Source organism: Schistocerca cancellata, chromosome 1, assembly GCF_023864275.1.
Source record: "Schistocerca cancellata isolate TAMUIC-IGC-003103 chromosome 1, iqSchCanc2.1, whole genome shotgun sequence".
In the NCBI taxonomy this organism is placed as follows: domain Eukaryota; kingdom Metazoa; phylum Arthropoda; class Insecta; order Orthoptera; family Acrididae; genus Schistocerca; species Schistocerca cancellata.
This window is the reverse complement of record NC_064626.1, coordinates 872,044,659-872,067,311: the sequence shown is the minus strand read 5'-3', so window position 1 is coordinate 872,067,311 and position 22,653 is coordinate 872,044,659. Positions and strand designations below refer to the sequence as shown.

At 44.4% G+C, this 22,653-nt stretch overlaps 1 protein-coding gene and 1 pseudogene across 1 annotated transcript in view; one reads left to right on the top strand and one right to left on the bottom strand.

The window, feature by feature from the left end:
- LOC126190126 (ileal sodium/bile acid cotransporter-like) overlaps positions 1–22,653 on the top strand; it is a 228,606-nt gene that overhangs the window by 103,946 nt on the left and 102,007 nt on the right. The gene's annotated exons all lie outside the window — the stretch shown is intronic.
- On the bottom strand, positions 12,633–12,750 carry LOC126103327 (5S ribosomal RNA; annotated as a pseudogene).

Below are 22,653 nucleotides of genomic sequence, written 5' to 3'. Positions count from 1 at the left end.
AAATTTGTTAACATCGAGTATAGATTTAAGTATCAGGAAGTCGTTTCTGAAAGTATTTTTATGGAGTGTAGCCATGTATGGAAGACAAACATGGACGATAAATAGTTCGGACAAAAAGGGAATAGAAGCTTTCGAAATGTGGTGCTACAGAAGAATGCTGAAGATTAGAAGGGTAGATCACGTAACTAATGAGGAAGTATTGAATAGGATTGGGGAGAAGAGGAGTTTGTGGGACAACTTGACCAGAAGAAGGGACCGGTTGGTAGGACATGTTCTGAGACATCAAGGAATCACCAGTTTAGCCCTGGAGTGCAGCGTGGAGGGTAAAAATCGTAGAGGGACCCAAGAGATGAATACACTAAGTAGATTCAGAAGGGTGTAGGCTGCAGTAGGTACTGAGAGATGAAGCTTGCACAAGATAGAGTAGCATGGAGAGCTGCATCAAACCAGTCTCAGGACTGAAAACCACAACAACTTCCCTCAGCTAGCAAACTGAGGAGTCCTTGACGCCTCGGGGTTTCTCCTATCAAACGATCCCTTCTCTAAGTCTATGCCTTAAATTTCTTTTTTCCCAGATTCGCTTCCGTTCCTCCTCTATTTCAATCTACCTATTTAATTTCCAGTATTCTTCTGTGGTACCTTACTCCAGTCACTTCTGTAGTCTCTTTGTTTAGACTGTTTATTACCCATATTTTACTGTCTTACGACGATACACTCCAAACAAATACATTCAGAAAAGAGTTCCTAACATTTAAATTTATATTCAATGATAAATTTCTTTGATTAAAATGCATTTCTTGCTATTGTCAGTTTACATTTTCTGTTATCTCTGCTTCGCCCATCACAGATTTTGCTCCTCATATAGCAAAACTGATCTGCTTTCAGTGTCATTTTATAATCTAATTCCTTGAGTATTGCCTAAATTTGTTTGACTAGATTCCATTAACATTTTTCTTATCTCCTTTGATGTTCATCTTATAACGTCTTTTCAAGTCACTATTTCGGATCTCCGGGCGGGGACTACTCTAGAGGACGTCGTTATGAGGAGAAAGAAAACTGGCGTTCTACGGATCGGAGCGTGGAATGTCAGATCCCTTAATCGGGTAGGTAGGTTAGAAAATTTAAAAAGGGAAATGGATAGGTTAAAGTTAGACATAGTGGGAATTAGTGAAGTTCGGTGGCAGGAGGAACAAGACTTTTGGTCAGGTGAATACAGGGTTATAAATACAAAATCAAATAGGGGTAATGCAGGAGTCGGTTTAATAATGAATAAAAAAATAGGAGTACGGGTAAGCTACTACAAACAGCATAGTGAACGCATTATTGTGGACAAGATAGACACGAAGCCCACACCTACTACAGTAGTACAAGTTTATATGCCAACTAGCTCTGCAGATGACGAAGAAATTGATGAAATGTATGATGAGATAAAAAATTATTCAGGTAGTGAAAGGAGATGAAAATTTAATAGTCATGGGTGACTGGAATTCGAGCGTAGGAAAAGGGAGAGGAGGAAACATAGGAGGTGAATATGGATTGGGGCCAAGAAATGAAAGAGGAAGCCGCCTGGTAGAATTTTGCGCAGAGCATAACTTAATTATAGCTAACACTTGGTTCAAGAATCATGAAAGAAAGTTGTATACATGGAAGAACCCTGGAGATACTAGAAGATATCACATAGATTATATAATGGTAAGACAGAGATTTAGGAACCAGGTTTTAAATTGTAAGACTTTTCCAGGGGCGGATGTGGACTCTGACCACAATCTATTGGTTATGAACTGTAGATTAAAACTGAAGAAACTGCAAAAAGGTGGGAATTTAAGGAGATGGGACCTGGATAAACTGAAAGAACCAGAGGTTGTACAGGATTTCAGGGAGAGCATAAGGGAAGAATTAACAGGAATGGGGGAAAGAAATACAGTAGAAGAAGAATGGGTAGCTTTGAGGGATGAAGTAGTGAAGGCAGCAGAGGACCAAATAGGTAAAAAGATGAGGGCTAGTAGAAACCCTTATAAAAATGCAGTAAATGAAGCAGGAATATAAACGTCTCAAAAATGAGATCGACAGGAAGTGCGAAATGGATAAGCTGGGATGGCTGGAGGACAAATGTAAGGATGTAGAGGCTTATCTCACTAGGGGTAAGATAGATACTGCCTACAGGAAAATTAAAGAGACTTTTGGAAAAAGGAGAACCACTTGCATGAGTATCAAGAGCTCAGATGGAAACCCAGTTCTAAGCAAAGAAGGGAAAGCAGAAAGGTGGAAGGAGTATATAGAGAGTCTGTACAAGGGCGATGTACTTGAAGACAATATCATGGAAATGGAAGAGGATGTAGATGAAGATGAAATGTGAGATACGATACTGCGTGAAGAGTTTGACAGAGCACTGAAAGACCTAAGTCGAAACAAGGCCTCGGGAGTGGACAACATTCCATTAGAACTACTGACAACCTTGGGAGAGCCAGTCCTGACAAAACTCTACGATCTGGTGAGCAAGATGCATGAGACAGGCGAAATACCCTCAGACTTCAAGAAGAATATAATAATTCCAATCCCAAAGAAAGCAGGTGATGACAGATGTGAAAATTACCGAACTATCAGTTTAATAAGTCACAGCTGCTAAATACCAACGCGAATTCTTTACAGACGAATGGAAAAACTGATAGAAGCCGATCTCGGGGAAGATCAGTTTGGATTCCGTAGGAATGTTGGAACACGTGAGGCAATACTGACCCTACGACTTACCTTAGAAGAAAGATTAAGGAAAGGCAAACCTACGTTTCTAACATTTGTAGACTTAGAGAAAGCTTTTGACATAGTTGATTGGAATACTCTCTTTCAAATTCTGAAGGTGGCAGGGGTAAAATACAGGGATCGAAAGGCTATTTACAATTTGTACAGAAACCAGATGGCAGTTATAAGAGTCTAGGGACATGAATGGGAAGCAGTGGTTGGGAAGGGAGTGAGACATGGTTGTAGCCTCTCCCCGATGTTATTCAATCTGTATATTGAGCGAAATAAAAACTTTGAGGTTCGCCGATGACATTGTAATTCTGTCAGAGACAGCAAAGGACTTGGAAGAGCAGTTGAACGGAATGGATAATGTCTTGAAAAGAGGATATAAGATGAACATCAACAAAAGCAAAATGAGGATAATGGGATGTAGTCGAATTAAGTCGGGTGATGCTGAGGGAATTAGATTAGGAAATGAGACACTTAAAGTAGTAAAGGAGTTTTGCTATCTGGGGAGCAAAATAACTGACGATGGTCGAAGTAGAGAGGATATAAAATGTAGACTGGCAATGGCAAGGAAAGCGCTTCTGAAGAAGAAAAATTTGTTAACATCGAGTATAGATTTAAATGTCAAGAAGTCGTTTCTGAACGTATTTGTCTGGAGTGTAGTATGGAAGTGAAACGTGGACGATAAATAGTTTGGACAAGAAGAGAATCGAAACTTTCGAAATGTGGTGCTACAGAAGAATGCTGAAGATTAGATGGGTAGATCACGTAACTAATGAGGAGGTATTGAATAGAATTGGGGAGAAGAGGAGTTTGTGGGACAACTTGACTAGAAGAAGGGATCGGTTGGTAGGACATGTTCTGAGACATCGAGGGATCACCAATTTAGTATTGGAGGGCAGCGTGGAGGGTAAAAATCGAAGAGGGAGACCAAGAGATGAATACACTAAGCAGATTCAGAAGGATGTAGGCTGCAGTAGGTACCGGGAGATGAAGCTTACACAGGATAGAGTGGCATAGAGAGCTGCATCAAACCAGTCTCAGGACTGAAGACCACAACAACGACAACATCTATTTCGTTCAACTGCTTTTCCAAGTTTTTTACTGCTTGACAAAATTGTTGTGACATCGGCAAAATTTCTCTTCCTTCTTCTTTAGTGTTGTCCCGCCTGATGGCAGGGCCCGCTGAGTGGATTCGCTGTCTCCATTTCCTTTCGATTGTGGTACGTGTCTGGATTACGGTTCACAACTTTCAGGAAAAAATTGTGGTTTCTGTTAATATTCTTTGTAAGGTCATTAATATACAGCAAGGGCGCCGACACACTAACCTGTGGCGCATCCATAGGCACTTCTATATCTGTCGATGACTCTCCATCCAAGATAACATGCTGCGTCGTCCCTACCAATAAATCCTCATTCTAGTCACATATTTTGTCTGATACACCATACGACCGTACTTTTTATAATGAAGACAGATGTGGTGCTGGCAAGGAGTCAGTCATCACCGATTTCGTCAAAGTTTGTGATACAGTATATGCAGGGCGTGGTCAGAGTGAAAGTGACAGAAGTGCGATATCTCTCCAGATGGCCAAGCGTTTAGGAAAAATAGCATTTTTGACGCAGGTCGGACGGGCACCAACCATTTTATGTTACCGATGTTTCCAGGTAACGTTTGCCTGGAATTGCAATAAACCGTAATAATGTTCAGTATATTATATTTATCAATATCTTCATAATGGGACTGAAAAGGAAATGAAAAACAAAATTTAGGATTACAAATAATTTACAAGAAAGGATATCACTTAAAGCGTGCAAGAAAAGTCTGCAAGTAACTTCCCAAGAAGGTATTGTAATTAAAGTGTACAAGATTTCGTAATGAGGTATCTTGAACGAAATGACCTTCTCAATGCCATCCAGCATGGATTTCGAAAACATCGGTCATGTGAAACCAAATTCGCACTTTTCTCACCTGACGTGCTGAAAGTTTTCTATCAAGGCAGTCAGGCATAGATGCAGTATTTCTTAATTTCCGGAAAGCATTTGACTCAGTGCCACACCTAAGCTTATTGTCAAAGTACCATCATATCGGGTATCAAGTGGAATTTGTTACTGGACTGAGGACCTTTTGATAGGGAGGACGCAACATGTTATCTTGGATGGAGAATCATTGTCAGATGTCGGGTGCGCCACAGGGAAGTGTTGGGTCCCTTGCTGTTCATGTTGTATATTAATGACCTTACAGACGATATTAATAATAAAATCTGGCTCTTTGCAGATGATGCAGTTATCTGTAATAAAGTACTGTCTGAAATAAGCTACATAAACATTCAGTCAGGTCTTAAGATTTCAACGTGGTACAGAGATTGGTAACTTGCTCTAAATGTTCAGAAATGTAAAATTGTGCACTTCGAAAAAAGAAATAAAGGTAGTATCCTACGACTGTAATATCAATGAATCATTGTTGGAATCGGCCAATTCATACAAATACCTGGATGTAACACTCTGTAGGGACATGAAAAGGAGTGATCACATAGGTAAAGTCGTGGGTAAAGCATGTAGCAAACTTCGGTTTATTGGTAGAATACTGGGGAAGTGCAATAAATCTACAAACGAGATTGCTTACGATCGCTCGAACGACCGATTCTAGAATATTACTCTAGTGTTTGGGACCCGTACCACTTACGACTAATAGGGATATTGAATGTATCCAGAGAATGGCAGCACGAATGAGCACAGGATTGTTTAATTCGTGGCAGAGTGTCAGAGAGAAACTGAAGAAACTGAACTGGAAGACTCTTGAAGGAGACGTAAACTATCCCGAGAATGTTTATTAACAAAGTTTCAAGAATCGGCTTTAAATAATCTCTAGGAATATATTACAAACCTCTATGTATCTCTCACACAGGCATTGTGAGGATGTTGTTGTGGTTTTCAGTCCAGAGACTGGTTTGATGGAGCTCTCCATGCTACTGTATCCTGTGCAAGTTTCATCTCGCAGTACCTACTGGAACCTACATCCTTCTGAATCTGTTTAATGTATTCATATCTTGGTCTCCCTCTACGATTTTTACCCTCCACGCTGCCCTCCAATACTAAATTGGTGATCCCTTCATGCCCCAGAATAATGCATACCAACCGGTCCCTTCTTCTAGTCAACTAACTTTAACCTATCCATTTCCCTTTTTAAATTTGCTAACCTACGTGCCCGATTAAGGGATCTGACATTCCACGCTCCGATCCGTAGAACGACAGTTTTCTTTCTCCTGATAACAGCGTCCTCCTGAGTAGTCCCCGCCCGGAGATCCGAATGGAGGACTATTTTACCTCCAGAATATTTTACCCAAGAGGACGCCATCATCATTTAATCATACAGTAAAGCTGGATGCCCTCGGGAAAAATTACGGCCGTAGTTTCCCCTTGCTTTCAGCCGTTCGCAGTACCAGCACAGCAAGGCCGTTTTGGTTATTGTTACAAGGCCAGATCAGTCAGTCATCCAGACTGTTGCCCTTGCAACTACTGAAAAGGCTGCTGCCCCTCTTCAGGAACCACACGTTTGTCTGGCCTCTCAACAGATACCCCTCCGTTGTGGTTGCACCTACGGTACGGCTATCTGTATCGCTGAGGCACGCAAGCCTCTCCACCAACGGCAGGGTCCATGGTTCGTGGGGGAGATCGTGAGGATAAGATTGGAGTAATTACCGCACGCACAGAGGCATTGAAACAGTCATTCTTCCCGCGCTCCACACACGAATGGAACAGGAAGAAACCCTAGCAACTGGTACAATGGGACGTACTCTCTGCCATGCACTTCAGGTGGTTTGCAGAGTCTAGATGTAGATGTAGATTCCGTTAGTTCCATTTTAACTTTTGAGCAGCCCCAGCGAACAATAGGTTCTCCTGTTCTTACAATGAACATCACCTCAGCACGTGTAAATTGTCAGCTGTAAACTAATAAAAGTATCTAATGTTGTATACAAAGTTCTCGTGTAAGCCTTACAATCCCTTCCTGTAAATTTATTTACCATTCTAAATTTTCGTTTGCTCTGTTTTTCGTGCCTTTAGTAGTAATATTAATAAATACAATATATTGAGCAACATTTCGGTGTATTTTCAGTGTACGTAATGTAAAAACTAAAAATAAATAAACGTTTCTGCTTTGGCAATCGACCCAAACACTCTCAGATTACTGCTTTATACTCTTTACGTTGCTTCAACCTCTGGCTGGAAAGTACGCTAGACAAGCGCCAAAAATTCTAGATTTTCTAAACGGTTGACCATCTGGAGTTCCCATTTCCGTCACTTTCATTACCGGCCAACTCCTGCATATATCATAAATTTGGAGGGAACAGGTGATGACGATCCCTTTGTGGTTCAAATACTTTTCGGAAATGTAGAAACACTGCATCTACCTGACCACCTTATGCGTGTTATGTAATTTTCGAAACACAGGAATAATTTTTTCTCAAAAACAAGTGTCGGCCGAATTTGAAGTTTACGCAGATCGTCGAATATCGTTATCCTCACAGTGCAGTTACAAATACTTTCCCCATTAAGTATGCTGGGTTTCAGATTAGTGTGCATCTCTAAGACTTCAGTGTAACTAATAAAGAGTATCAGTTACGATGAATGGGGTCGACAGAAAAAACTGGAGGTGGCTTTGACCAAGGAACGATCTCACCATTCAACTAAGGTGATTTAAGGAAAAATCAGGATAATGGACCAGATTCTCCGCTTCGTCCAAACACTATTCCGTGGCTCAACCATTGCTGGGAGCCTCACCCAGCCTCCAGCAGCGCAACATTCAGGACAATTCGCAAGGGGGCAGAAATCACTTTTTATGCTTCCGACGCACAATCTTAAGCAATTACGTTTCCCTGGAAACTACGACTCCTGTGCAGGTCGTCGTGACGCAGTTGCTTGCCGTTCCCAGCAGTCAGTCACAGCAGTGCGGTAGAAATCCCGGCGTTTGGCGACAGTGCGTCACACGTCACACGGCGGTGGGCGTGTGGCGGGCAGCGGCCTTGGCATACAAGCGGCTGCAACTGCAAACCGTCGCGGAACTGGCACAGTGTCGCACTGGAACTCAATTTCCGCACCGTATCAGTTCCCTCATTCAGACCACGTGTCACTTTCACTGAATGCAAGTGCATTCACAGTCAAAAATGTCTGACGGGGACAACTGGCTGGAATCGCACCTACAGACAGTTCCATTCCTGTTCGAAGTAGTCAATAAAGGCAACTTACGCGCGCCCCTTTTTTCCGGCGTCGTAGTGGGAGACTTCCTCAAGTATTCTGTGTAATTTGCGTCAGCAGCTGTTTACAAACGAGGAAATGCAGAAAGAATGTTTTCGAATAAGCACTACTTAGAGGCCATATTCTCGGTGTATGGAAATACCGTCAGCCTATCGCTTGTATTGCTTCAGCGATGTGGGCATCTCATATGTCACCACCAATAAATAGATTCTAAGATATCAGGAAGAGGTGTCCGTAACCTCCGTAACCTCCAAACCATTTCATACGCCAACGTCGAGAAGTCATTCGTATGATCTGCCGAAATTGGCGGAAACCTTAAGCTGTCTGTGTGTGACAACTGTCTGCGGACGACTTTAAGCAGTGTTTCCCACCATACATTGTGTTCTGTCTCCGAAAAGAAGTTTTTCTTTAAATGGAGGGGGCAGATTATGAGACTAAGGTGGCGCAGTGGTTAGACGCAGGGCTCATATTCGGAGGTACGGTGGTTAAAATCTCTGTTCGGCCACTTACACCAGAACGTCTTCTTTGAAATGGCGTAGTCGACTTCCATCCCATCCTTCCAGTATCCAAACTTGTTCACCTCTAACTACTCCATCGTCAATGAGCAGTTAAACCCAAATCCTTCTTCCTCCTTTCCGATAACAAACTTTATTGTCCAATGACAGTGTTACTACAGCGCCAAGTGGAAGGAGAAGCTAGGCTGCTTCGGTTGGGATGGCTGCAGCTGGAATGGGAGAATTGTTTGAAATAAACGAGAGTAATATCGGGCGCGTACCAGGAAGAGTAGGGCGGTCGGGGTGGCCGACCGGTTCTAGGCGCTACAGTCTGGAACCGCGCGACCGCTACGGTCGCAGGTTCGAATCCTGCCTCGGGCATGGATGTGTGTGATGTCCTTAGGTTAGTTAGGTTGAAGTAGTTCTAAGTTCTAGGGGACTGATGACCTCAGAAGTTAAGTCGCATAGTGCCCAGAGCCATTTGAACCATTTAAGGGAGAGTAGTAAGACCTCTAATGTTTTCAGTTTATTTACAAACGACGTAACTGGGTCGTACGATGCTGATGACTGCAGGAAAATATTGTCGTTAGACGATCGAAAAGAACAAAAGGACTTGTACGAAATTTTCGCTTGTTGTAATGAATGACAGCTCTCTGTAAATGTGAATAAAAGCAAACTAATACATATGAAAAAAAAGAGGACGAACCGCCAGTATCTGGTTACAAGACTAGTGGCGAACAGTTTGAGCATATGGGATCGTATAACTTTAGTGATAATCCTATCCAGGTGTATGAAATGGAACGATCACGTAAAATCAGTAATATGGAAGCTGAATGAAAGACTTGGATTTGTTGGAAGGGTTCTGGGAAAGAAAATACAGTGTTTGCATCTGTAAAGAAAGTCGATACTCATATATTTCTCTGGTGTTTCAGCAGATATTTGCAATTTCTATTTTACTGTGTGTAGCTGGAGTCAGCCCAAACAGATGCTGACCATCACCACTTTCCTGCGAGGTCTAGTGTCATCAGAAAACATCGGTTTTGTTTCCTGCTACAAAGAAACTTATTCTTAAAGTGATATTTAACGAGCCCATTCGTCCGACGCCTCCAAAATACGTCCACCATGATATTCGATTTATCAATATGTATTAACAGTGATAGTGGAATAAGAAGAATAACCCGAACTCCAGCAGCAGCTGAGTAGCATGGTGGCCGCAGACAGCTGGTGGTACGGTTCAAATGGTTCAAATGGCTCTGAGCACTATGGGACTCAACTGCTGAGGTCATTAGTCCCCTAGAACTTAGAACTAGTTAAACCTAACTAACCTAAGGACATCACAAACATCCATGCCCGAGGCAGGATTCGAACCTGCGACCGTAGCGGTCTTGCGGTTCCAGACTGCAGCGCCTTTAACCGCACGGCCACTTCGGCCGGCCTGGTGGTACGGTGACACGCGAGATGGAAAAAGGCCAGTCGGCCAAGGAAGACGTGGCCGACAAATGTTTACCGATCCTTCGGTGTCTGTTGTGGGAATCAACTGCATTAGAGACCGGTCGTCATCCCTGGACATAAGCTTGTCGGCCTCTAGGAAATTGAACTTAATACGTTCTAGAATCCTGCAGCAAACTGGTGTTAGTCATATTGGTCTGTATTTTGGCGGGTCCGTTCTTTTGCCTTTCTTATATACAGGAGTCACTTGTGCTTTTTTTCCAGTTGCTTGGGAATTTGCGCTTGGCGAGAGATTTGCGATTACGGGACTGTGTACGAGGATCGAACGACAGTATGTTTGTACACTTCTCCTGCATGAACGATTTTTTAAACGCGAAATTTCGTTTTGTTATCTTCCACTGCTGCGACAGACTGGTCAACGAGTGACTGGAAGGAAGCCTTAGACCCGCTTAGTGATTTCACATACGACCAGAATTTTCTCGGGTTCTCGGTTAGATCTTTTACTAAGGTATGACAGTGGTAGTACCAGTATTCTTCGCCCAAAGAACTTTTCAGAGACGCACGAATCTCTTCTAACCATTGCCTGTCGTCATTTGCACGTTCTCTTTTGAACCGAGAGTGCAACAGCCTTTTTCTTCGACATTTTCCGAATGTTGTTATTAAACCTTGGTGGGCCGTTTCCTTCCTTAATCCTCTGACTAGGTACATAGTTCTCCTGGTCACGATTTACTATCTGTTTAAACGCTGTCCATAATTCAAAATGGTTCAAATGGCTCTAAGCACTATGGGACTTAACATCTGAGGTCATCAGTCCCCTAGACTTAGAACTGCGTAAACCTAACTAACCTAAGGACTTCACACACATCCATGCCCGAAGCAGGATTCGCACCTGCGACCGTAGCAGGAGCGTGGATCCGGACTGAAGCGCCTAGAACCACTCGGTCACAGAGGCCGGCTGTCCATAATTCCTCTAGGTCCATCTTAGTGGAACTAAATGATGCCAATTCACTGTGCAAGTGAGATGCGAACAACTGCTTATCTGTTCTTTCTAGAAGAAACACTCTCCTAGCCTTCTTGACTGATTCATTGGCTTTCGTAACCATAGTTGCTATTGAGCTTGGTAACTGCGCCTAACTCGGCGCCAGCAAATGCTGTTGAGTGGAACGACTGTACCTCGGGTAATTAAAACATCATTCACTATTAAAAGGAACATCATTATTTCATAGTCAGAATTTAAAAGGACTGACAACAACCATTTCGGACTTAAAGTCAAAACTTTTCTTGTTACTTTACTGTTTTCTTGGACTGTAAGTGGAGTAAAATTTTAGCAGCGTGAAATCACATGAGCAACCTTCTAACTGTCCAAGTGGGCAATAGATGGCCTCAAATTTATAACAGCTCGAAATTACATAAAACAATTATTGCACCGAAGATAAAACCACAGTAAAATAAATTAACGGTAAACAACGATGAAAATAGTAATCCACGGAGAAAAGCAGTCTTTCAGATTGATACAAGTAAAAGAACCACAGAAACAGAGGTAAAATTACAAGAGTTTTAAAGTTAAAACAACACTTAACTCCTCCTTTGGTTGTGACAACAGGGTGCCAAAAAGAAATAATTTGCAGAATACACTCAGCCAAAGGTGCCTGAAATGATGGCTGACCCTTCTAATACGTTTGCTGTCTGTGCCGAAATATCGAGGCGCTGGTCTAAACTGGCCGGTAGCACTGAACGCCAGCCGTGATTAAGAAACAAAATCCAGTGCAGAGACAGGTCAAAGCACAACAACAGTGTAACCTTTACCAAGACACTCTAAATTAGAAATGTATGCCCAGGCGCACCTGTAGTACAGACAAAACAAAGTTATTAGTTAACACATAATAATTATTCAGTACCAGATTCGATAAGAAATGGAGAACAGAATGGTCTGGTTTCAAGTGTGTCAATTAAAGCAAGCTACAAGTAATGGAAATAAAGCAACTTTCAAATTCACTCCCTAACTCCAGTCTTTACGGAAGAACTAAGAGAAAATGTAGTCTTGGCCTAAGTACAAGCTGCTCCTCGAATCAGCTATTTTTGACACTTATCAACAAATAATATACATAACAGTTTGCACTTCAAAATTTTTTTTGCCTTAGCGACACAATAAACCAATGACAGCGATTTCATATAATAGATAATTATGCACATTGTGAGGGCTTGCTAATCGAAAGGTAGGTACTCAAAACGAACACCTCTAATAATATTAGCGCTACGAACTAACATTGGCTTTAACAGGATTTCAAACATCGAAACTGAAATAAGCGGCATTTAAATAGACACCTTTAATACCAACACTCCTTACAGCTTGCAACTGCTTTCCTTCATCTAAGACATGGGAGGTACAAACACATGGCGAAAGCGTCAGACGCAACAACCGGACCGTGCCCCAGAACACGACTCTTACCGGTGCTCGATGAAAACAACTAAAACACACGAGTTTTAAAACTAAAACCTTAACTTCGTCCAACGGTACCGACCGAGCTCCGTATCATCGTCAGACAACAGGCGTCAACACTGGTTGCGGATATGGAGGGGCTTGTGGTCAGCACATAGGTCTCCCGGCCGTATGTCAGTTTACGAGACCGGAGCCGCTACTTCTCACTCAAGTAGCTCTTCAGTTTGCCTCACAAGGGCTGTGTGCACCCCACTTGCCAACAGCGCTCGGCAGACCGGATGGTCACCCATCCAAATGCTCGCCCAGCCCGACAGCGCTTAACTTCGGTGATCTGACGGGAACCGGTGTTACCACTGCGGCAAGGCCGTTGGTACTTAAGTTTTAATATTAGAAAAAAAATGGAAATGGTAGCTCCTTTCTTACCAAGATCAGGCTTATGCCAGCTCAACGGCAGCTTAAATAAGTCACAAGGAAATTAGCTGCTTATTATTGCTATTATTATTATTATTATTATTATATTATTATTTAAGGATTTAACATACAATTTATCGAGGCTCGAACATCACATAACAGCTCAAAAGGTATTTTCCGAATCGCACTATGACCCGCACCACAAGTAAAAACAGAAGTAATTGGAAAGCATGGAGTGAGAGATTACATGCATATAATCCACCAACTTAGAAGTAAATCGTTGACAAGGCGAATGCGGAACCAATACACCTTCCACAAGGCTCAAGACAGAGCTGCTGCAGGACCACCATGAACCTGGGCTCATTGCACTACGGCCACGCAATTGCCAAGTCCAGCTACCCTTCCTTATGGAGACGCCTTCGTGTCTCTGTTGTTCGCTTCGCGTCCACTTTCTCACTAGCCGCCCGTACTCGCCACAAACCTCCTGCCACCGCCGTGCGCCATCTAGTCGACTCGAGGAGCCGGAAACCAAAGAGCGCGACTCCTATCGAAAATAGAATCGATGACTACATGACTTCATGATCACTAATCCCCATCTCTATTATAGAGCCCTACAAGCGCGTGGATTATCCGAGAGGCTCTCACGCGGATGCAGTGTGCGAGAGAGACCGCGAATACGCTTCCCGATCGTTGGCGGCAGTTGCCGAAGATTACCGACGCTTATGACAGCCGCGCGAGTGCATGTACACACGACTGGCACAGCCGCGTGAGGGCTTGTTCGCAGCCACGCTGATTTCACGCGCCTACACTCACTTCCTTATAGGCTGCCAATCTGCAGTATCTGCATGAGCGATGTGTTTCGCTTCCTACCAGAGTTGGGTGAAGTTTATGCGAATGACGAATACCGAATATTATTCGAAACTTTTTTCGCTTGCATGGACAAAAAAAAATGGTTCAAATGGCTCTGAGCACTATGGGACTTAATTGCTGTGGTCATCAGTCCCCTAGAACTTAGAACTACTCAAACCTAACTAACCTAAGGACATCACACACATCCATGCCCGATGCAGGATTCGAACCTGCGATCGTAGCGGTCGCGCGGTTCCAGACTGTAGCGCCTAGAACCGCTCGGCCACTGCGGCCGGCTTTGCATGAACAAAAACACTTATTTGACATCTGCGAATAAATAGTGTTAAGAATAAAACATACATTTGAAATCTACATCTACATGATTACTCTGCTATTCGCAATAAAATGCCTGGCAGAGGGTTCAATGAACCACCTTCAAGCTGTCTCTCTACCGTTGCACACTCTAACGGCGCGCGGGAAAAACGAGCACTTAAATTTTTCTGTGAGAGCCCTGACTTCTCTTTTTTTTTCGTGAAGATCATTTCTCCCTTGTAGTTGGGTGCCAGCATAATGTTTTCGCAATCGGAGGAGAAAACTGGTGGCTGAAATTTCATAAGAAGATCCCGTCCCAACGAAAAACACCTTTGTTTTAATGATTGCCACCCCAATTCACGTTCACCTCTGTGGTACTATCTCCCCTATTTCGCGATAATACAAAACGAACCGCCCTTCTCTGTACTTTTTGGATGTCATCCGTCAGTCCCGCCTGATACGGACCCCACACTGCACAGCAATACTCCAGAATAGGGCGGACAAGCGTGGTGTAAGCAGTCTTTAGTAGGCATGTTTTACCTTCTAAGTGTTCTGCCAATGAATCGCAGTCTTTGGTTTGCTCTACCCACAACATTATCTATGTGATCGTTCCAATTTAGGTTATTTGTAACTGTAGTCCTGAAGTATTTAGTTGAATTTACAGCCTTCAGATTTGTGTGACTTACCGCGTAATCGAAATTTTGTGGATTTCTTTTAGTCCTCGTGTGAATAACTTCGCACTTTTCTCTATTCAGGATCAATTGCCACTTTTCCCACCATACAGATATCTTATCTAAATCATTTTGCAATTCGCTATCGTCATCTGATGACTTTACAAGACGGTAAATGACAGCATCATCTGCAAACAATCTAAGACGACTACTAAGATTGTCTCCTATATCGTTAATACAGATCAGTAACAATAGAGGGCCTATAACACTTCCTTGGGGAACACCGGATATTACTTCTGTTTTACTCGATGACTTTCCGTCTATTTCTACGAATTGTGACAGGAAACTACGAAGCCAGTCGCAAAACTGAGGCGATATTCCATAGACACGCAGTTTCGCTAGAAGACGTTTGTGAGTAACAGTGTCGAAAGCCTTCCGGAAATCTAAAAATATGGAATCAATTTGATATCCCCTGTCGATAGCACTCATTACTTCATGATCATAAAGAGCTAGTTGTGTTTCGCAAGAATGATATTTTCTGAATTCGTGCTGACTATGTGTCAATAAATCGTTTTCTTTGAGGTACTTCATAATGTTCGAATACAATATATGTTCCAAAACCCTACTGCAAATCGATTTCAGTGATATAGGACTGTAATTCAGTGGATTACTCCTACTTCCATTTTTGGGTATTGGTGTGACTTGAAAAATTTTCCAGCCTTTAGGTACGGACCTTTGTGTGAGCGAGTGGTTGTATATAATTGCTAAACGTGGAGTTACTGTATCAGCATACTCTGAGAGGAACCTGACTTGTATACAATCTGGACCAGAAGCGTTGCCTTTATTAAGTGATTTAAGCTGCTTTGGGACACCGAAGATATCTACTTCTATGTTTCTCATCTTGGCAGTTGTTCTTGATTGGAATTCAGGAATATTTACAAGCAGATGTGCTTATAGGGTCACAGCCCATTGGTTGAAAGGGGAGCGCACAAAATAAGGCATAGATGATAACTTCAAAGGCTTACTGTGACAGGGCTTTCCCAGTCTACGTCTGTTGTTTAGTAGGTCAATAAAGAGGAGAAAATGCAGTAGTCCTGAACAATTTCACGCGTACCACAATGAAAAATAAGTAACAGAATTGAATGAGGCGATAAAACACGCATATGGAGCTATTATAAAGGCTCTATAGTCTGGTTATCAAATGCACCAAAAGATATGACTGCTAAAGGTAAGTCCGCAGCTCGTGGTCGTGCGGTATCGTTCTCGCTTCCCACGCCCGGGTTCCCGGGTTCGATTCCCGGCGGGGTTAGGGATTTTCTCTGCCTCGTGATGACTGGGTGTTGTGTGCTGTCCTTAGGTTAGTTAGGTTTAAGTAGTTCTAAGTTCTAGGGGACTGATGGCCATCGATGTTAAGTCCAATAGTGCTCAGAGCCATTTGAACCATTTTTTTTCTAAAGGCAACATATGATAATTGCAATCAGAGGTCATTAGAGAGTGCGGGAGCAGCGCTATCGTAGGAGGGAGCCGAATTTTCTTCAAATACATAATAATTTGAGTAAAAGACGAAAACGTATTTGGAGCAATAAATAAATAACAAAAATCCAACGGTATAGAGAAGTAGTATTTATCAAGCAGCACGGGATAGAATTTGGATTTGTAGACACGTTTCTTCCATTAATTTTAAAGAGAACAATTAGAATTATACTAATTTTGCTCAATGAACCACATAATCACTGAATAATTTATGAACTAAGTGGCTAAGACTGAAACAAAGAACGCCACGTGGAAGCTGGTGCAACTCAAAGAAGATTCATTCGGACAAAAATTGCAGTTAATTTTTCGCCGCTAATTATTACGGGAATGGTATTTTGTGAGATGTCAAATGATTCGGTGTTCGACCGCGCATCTTCTGTTGCGAACAGGATTGTGATCAAATTGTTATTGGAAAAGATACAGTTTATGCTGCATTACAAAATGGATAGACCTGAGCAAGGCGACAGACGCTGGTCGGAGTGGGCCGTGAATAGATGCGGCTATTGTCGAAAGTTGTTAGTACGGTAAGACCGATCATTGCGAATTATTTGAATTAGCAGCCTTGATGTCGCGCCTTAAAAAAGTTAGAAGAAATCCGATCTATGCCATTTTTTTTATTTTTCGAGCGTGTGACCAGCTTATCATTGCAGCTGGCTTTGTGGGCTCTGACTCTGAACTACTGTGTGGTGTTGAAACGTTCCTTCTCGTCCACCGCTAGTGGGCTGCTGTAGCGTCTGCTGAGGTCCAGCCGATGTGTGTGAACTGTCAGCGCCGTGCGGTGCGCGAGACAGACAGCGCGGCGCGACGTATTGCATCTTCAGACCTCCTCCCAAACTTCTGTTGCCGGACCTGGATGATTTTTAGGCCGTGCTACATGTGCCCTATAAATCCAAATAAGGGTCGCCTGCCTCGCTTAGAGCCGCGAGACAGGATTAAAACGTCATTTCCTGTCTACCACCAGTCACTGCCCTGAAGCCATCCGACCTGCTCGTACAAAAGCTCAAGGTCGGCCACTGGACTGGACGGCAAATACTGCAATCACTCACTAAAGTGTTCGCAACCAGTTTCTTGCATATCATAGTCCAAAGTCAAACAGGATAAGGACATACAAAAGAACTTCACACTTCAAATTTATATTGGAGCAAAAGTCAAGTTTTTGTTCTTGTAACAACCCTTGCCAAGTCTGCTTCGTTCGTTACACAATGCATCCATCTGCAACACTTAGGCGGCCTCTTACTTAACAGTCGAGAATGCTCGCTAACGTCACACCCCTACCTCGACAACCAGCAACGGATTAAGACATTTCCCATGCACGCAAAAGGAACACACTTCCAAACACTGCTGAACTTCCCACATCAAGAGAGTGACCTTACTGCTATCTGCCTAAAAACTTTCGAAGTATGCCTCCACCCCATCTCCGCCATAGAGAGCTCAAACTCTCATCCTACATCCTACCAGGGCCGCCGACCGACTTCACGATTTTTCCCGCTGCTCACCGATTCATGACATTCTTTTTCACTTGCAGACGTTTCGGCCAGTCAGTCTCCAGAGCAGAGAGCTGACGTCGTAATTCGTAACTTCCTGCTAACGCTCATCGTGCTACAGTACAGTGCTGCGCCAGCGGACACTTCCACAAGTTTGTTCCCGAAACTAGGAAACGTTAGCCATTCTAAGGGAAACACATACTCCTTTTGAGATCACACAGTCGGGGCGGACCACCACACGTTAGCGGGGTTTGTGGAACCCAACCCTTTATCTTCCGCCTGGGGAATAGTCGCAGTCCCGCGGACACTGGCAAAACTGGCACCGTCACTCACAGGAGCGACCTGCACTCGCCGACCGTCGCGGCCGGGAAATCATCCGTCACACTGGGACCGTCTTACGGAATATTTCCTGGAGTGTCACTAACGGTTGGAAAATTGATTGTATTAGAGCGTCCAAGGAACTTTAACTTTTGTGACCAGCGGTCAGACGGCGTTCTAAATGTAGCTGTTATGTCCCTTCCAGTATCTGTCTGCGCAAATGTCCACGCACATCAAACTCCGCAGACGGATGGCTGCGTGTGAACAGCAGACTGCACAGCTTTGAGACGTGCGCATACCTGGAAGTTGGACGAAAATTGCTCAATTCAAATCACATCTGCACACACAGCTGGAGCGTGTCAATTCGAGATCGCGGTAAATCTGGCGCTTGAACGTGTTTGACTCAGTTTTTTGTTCAGTCAGGTGTTTCTCGTCTGTGTGTGCAGAGTGAATTTTAAAATGGCGGGTTCACACCACTAATGTAGATACAGTAGTCCAATACTGAATTTATCGAAATGTGTAGGAATCTTACATGTTTGTGGCAAATTAAACGCGGGAATACAGGGACAGGGATTGTTTATTAAAAAAGAGCACGCAAAGTAACGAAATCTATTTGATCTCGTGCTGGGGGATTGCTAGCATTCTTTTACTCAGTACTGTTCTGTGCAATAATCTAAAGTTAATTGTGACATCGTAGCAAAAAAAGTAGGCCCTATTCGTGGTTCAAATGGCTCTGAGCACTATGGGACTTAACATCTGAGGTCATCAGTCCCCTAGAACGTAGAACTACTTAAACCTAACTAACCTAAGGACATCACACACATCCATGCCCGAGGCAATATTCGAACCTGCGACCGTGACGGTCGCGCGGTTCCAGACTGAAGCGCCTAGAAACACTCGGCCACCACCGCCGGCGCCCTATTCGTTCTAAAAAGAGTGCACATCGAATAATGGAAGATCTTGGAACAGAGCCATCAGGGAGATAGTTATTATTACAATTATTTTACTTCCTAATGTAACTTGTGGTTCATAACAAGAATGATCTAGAGGTGAAATGTAGAATTCGCTTCCTCAGTACTACAGGTAAAATTTTCCAGATTTACTTTGAGTCCCTGTCTACAGCTCAGAATGGTATTTTACATTCAGGTGCAAAAGATGCTGGTAGACTTCAGGCAGGAAAATGAAATTTCGACTTAGAATCAAGGTACACGCTGATCAGCCAGAACATTATCAGCACCGATCTACTATCGACATAAACCTCTCCAGGTTGTAGCAGCTTCACCTGGCTAGCAATAACTGATAGTTTTAGACACGCGCACGGAACATGCAGAATCAGTGAGCTTGCTGTCGGTGCGTAGAATGGGGAAGGCGCGCGATCTATCTCAGTTTGACCGAGGGCAGATTGTGATGGACCGGAGTCTCCGCACGAGCATTTCGGAATCTGCGCGACTTGTCGGGTGTTCGAGGAGTGCTGTGGTGTCTTCAACGCGTGGCGAATCCAAGGTGAAACGATCTCGAGACGTCGTGCGATTGGCTGGAGAGACCAATAGAACAGGACAGGCGGCGAACCGTGGCGGAACTAGCATCAGATTTTAATGTTGGGAAGAATACAAGTGTGTCTGAGCATACAGGGCACCGAGCACACGTAACGACGGGCCCCTCCAGCCGATGACCCATGCATGTGCCAATCTTAACACCACGACGTCGGCAATTACAACTGGACTGCGCACGTGACTGTCAGCACTGGACGTTGGCGCAGTGCTAGAGTGATGCACGATCTGATGAATCCCGATATCTTCTTCATCAGGCCGATGGGAGGGCGCGAATCCGTCCTCTTCTAGGAGAGCAGCTCCTTGACACCTGTACTGCGGTATGGAGACAGACTGCCGGCGTCTCCATTATGCTCTGGGGAACATTCATGTGGGCATCCATGGGTCCAGTGAAACTCGTGTAAGGCACCATGACGGCCAAGGGATATCGTACACCGCTTGCAGACCACGTGCGTTGCCTCGTGACGATAATGTTTCCCGACGGTAGTGGCATTTTTCAACGAGATAATGGGCCTTATCACAAGGCCTGGACTGTGATGGAGTGGTTGAAGAACGCAGTTTGGAGTTCCAGTTGATATGCTGGCCCCCCCAACTCGCTAGATCTAAACCCGATCAAACACATCTGGGTTGTGATTGAACATGGCGTCAGAGCTCATCACCCCCTTCCCAGAATTTACGGGAATTAGGTGACTCGTGTGTGCAGATGTGGTGCCAACTCCCTCCAGTGATCTACTAAAGCTTCACTGCTTCCACGGTACGACACATCGTGGCTGTTCTCCGTGCCGAAGATGGACATATTGGCTATTAGGTAGGTGGTCATAATGTTCTGGTAGATCACAGTAGCTCATTGGCCACGTATATAACGTATAAGAATATACTGTGTCTCAAACACGTCTAAAACTGTAAAAGTATGATCTGTAATTTTTCATAGTGAGGTATAGTACTTTATTTGTCTTCATGAAATCATCCTCCAGGACAGCGTAAATAGCTCCCGTGTTTTGGATATGATTTCACTCAATGCGTGTTTAGAAATTGCGGATGTAAATTCTAAATCCTTGTAGCTCCTGTTGTCAGGAGCTTAACGCCATCGTCGGCCGCTCACGTGGAGAAATTTCTCTGCTCATAATAGTTTTTTTTCCGTATTTTGCTAGGAGTTTTGAGTGTCAGAAGATACACTCCTGGAAATTGAAATAAGAACACCGTGAATTCATTGTCCCAGGAAGGGGAAACTTTATTGACACATTCCTGGGGTCAGATACATCACATGATCACACTGACAGAACCACAGGCACATAGACACAGGCAACAGAGCATGCACAATGTCGGCACTAGTACAGTGTATATCCACCTTTCGCAGCAATGCAGGCTGCTATTCTCCCATGGAGACGATCGTAGAGATGCTGGATGTAGTCCTGTGGAACGGCTTGCCATGCCATTTCCACCTGGCGCCTAAGTTGGACCAGCGTTCGTGCTGGACGTGCAGACCGCGTGAGACGACGCTTCATCCAGTCCCAAACATGCTCAATGGGGGACAGATCCGGAGATCTTGCTGGCCAGGGTAGTTGACTTACACCTTCTAGAGCACGTTGGGTGGCACGGGATACATGCGGACGTGCATTGTCCTGTTGGAACAGCAAGTTCCCTTGCCGGTCTAGGAATGGTAGAACGATGGGTTCGATGACGGTTTGGATGTACCGTGCACTATTCAGTGTCCCCTCGACGATCACCAGTGGTGTACGGCCAGTGTAGGAGATCGCTCCCCACACCATGATGCCGGTTGTTGGCTCTGTGTGCCTCGGTCGTATGCAGTCCTGATTGTGGCGCTCACCTGCACGGCGCCAAACACGCACACGACCATCATTGGCACCAAGGCAGAAGCGACTCTCATCGCTGAAGACGACACGTCTCCATTCGTCCCTCCATTCACGCCTGTCGCGACACCACTGGAGGCGGGCTGCACGATGTTGGGGCGTGAGCGGAAGACGGCCTAACGGTGTGCGGGACCGTAGCCCAGCTTCATAGAGACGGTTGCGAATGGTCCTCGACGATATCCCAGCAGCAACAGTGTCCCTAATTTGCTGGGAAGTGGCGGTGCGGTCCCCTACGGCACTGCGTAGGATCCTACGGTCTTGGCGTGCATCCGTGCGTCGCTGCGGTCCGGTCCCAGGTCGACGGGCACGTGCACCTTCCGCCGACCACTGGCGACAACATCGATGTACTGTGGAGACCTCACGCCCCACGTGTTGAGCAATTCGGCGGTACGTCCACCCGGCCTCCCGCATGCCCACTATACGCCCTCGCTCAAAGTCCGTCAGCTGCACATACGGTTCACGTCCACGCTGTCGCGGCATGCTACCAGTGTTAAAGACTGCGATGGAGCTCCGTATGCCACGGCAAACTGGCTGACACTGACGGCGGCGGTGCACAAATGCTGCGCAGCTAGCGCCATTCGACGGCCAACACCGCGGTTCCTGGTGTGTCCGCTGTGCCGTGCGTGTGATCATTGCTTGTACAGCCCTCTCGCAGTGTCCGGAGCAAGTATGGTGGGTCTGACACACCGGTGTCAATGTGTTCTTTTTTCCATTTCCAGGAGTGTAATTATACGTTTCTACTCCACTTATCGAGTTCGCCCTGCAACTTGTGAAGTAAATTTATGTGAGAAAACTTCCTATGTTTAAGCAGCCACAGTGTAGACAGTTTTGATCTGTATTTCTATTTCTTACAAATTTTCTGCTTTATTTTTTTTTTTTTTTTTTTTTTTGCAACACACTTTGCAAGCACAGACCATAGCAAAATTTCCTCTATTTCTGAATAAATGAAAAAAATTGAGGTTCTGTACGAGATAGTTGTCGCTTGCCACTGAAATTTTGTTTTCCACACCAACAGATGGCTGGCGAGCAGAAGATGTGAACTCGTGTCATGTGAACATGCTACATTTACAGCGACTGTTCGATACGATGCGCTGGCATTTGCGCAGGTGTATGCGCAGACATATCGTTGTATGCGGACAGGCCGTTATAGCCCGCGCACGATATCGTGACCGATGCGCAGTGACCAGTTTTCGTCCAAAGCGCTGGGTGAGTTCATTTGTTTGTTTAAAGGGGAGGCCGACAGTGTCTGAAACATTTCGGTCGGTCGGCGATGACA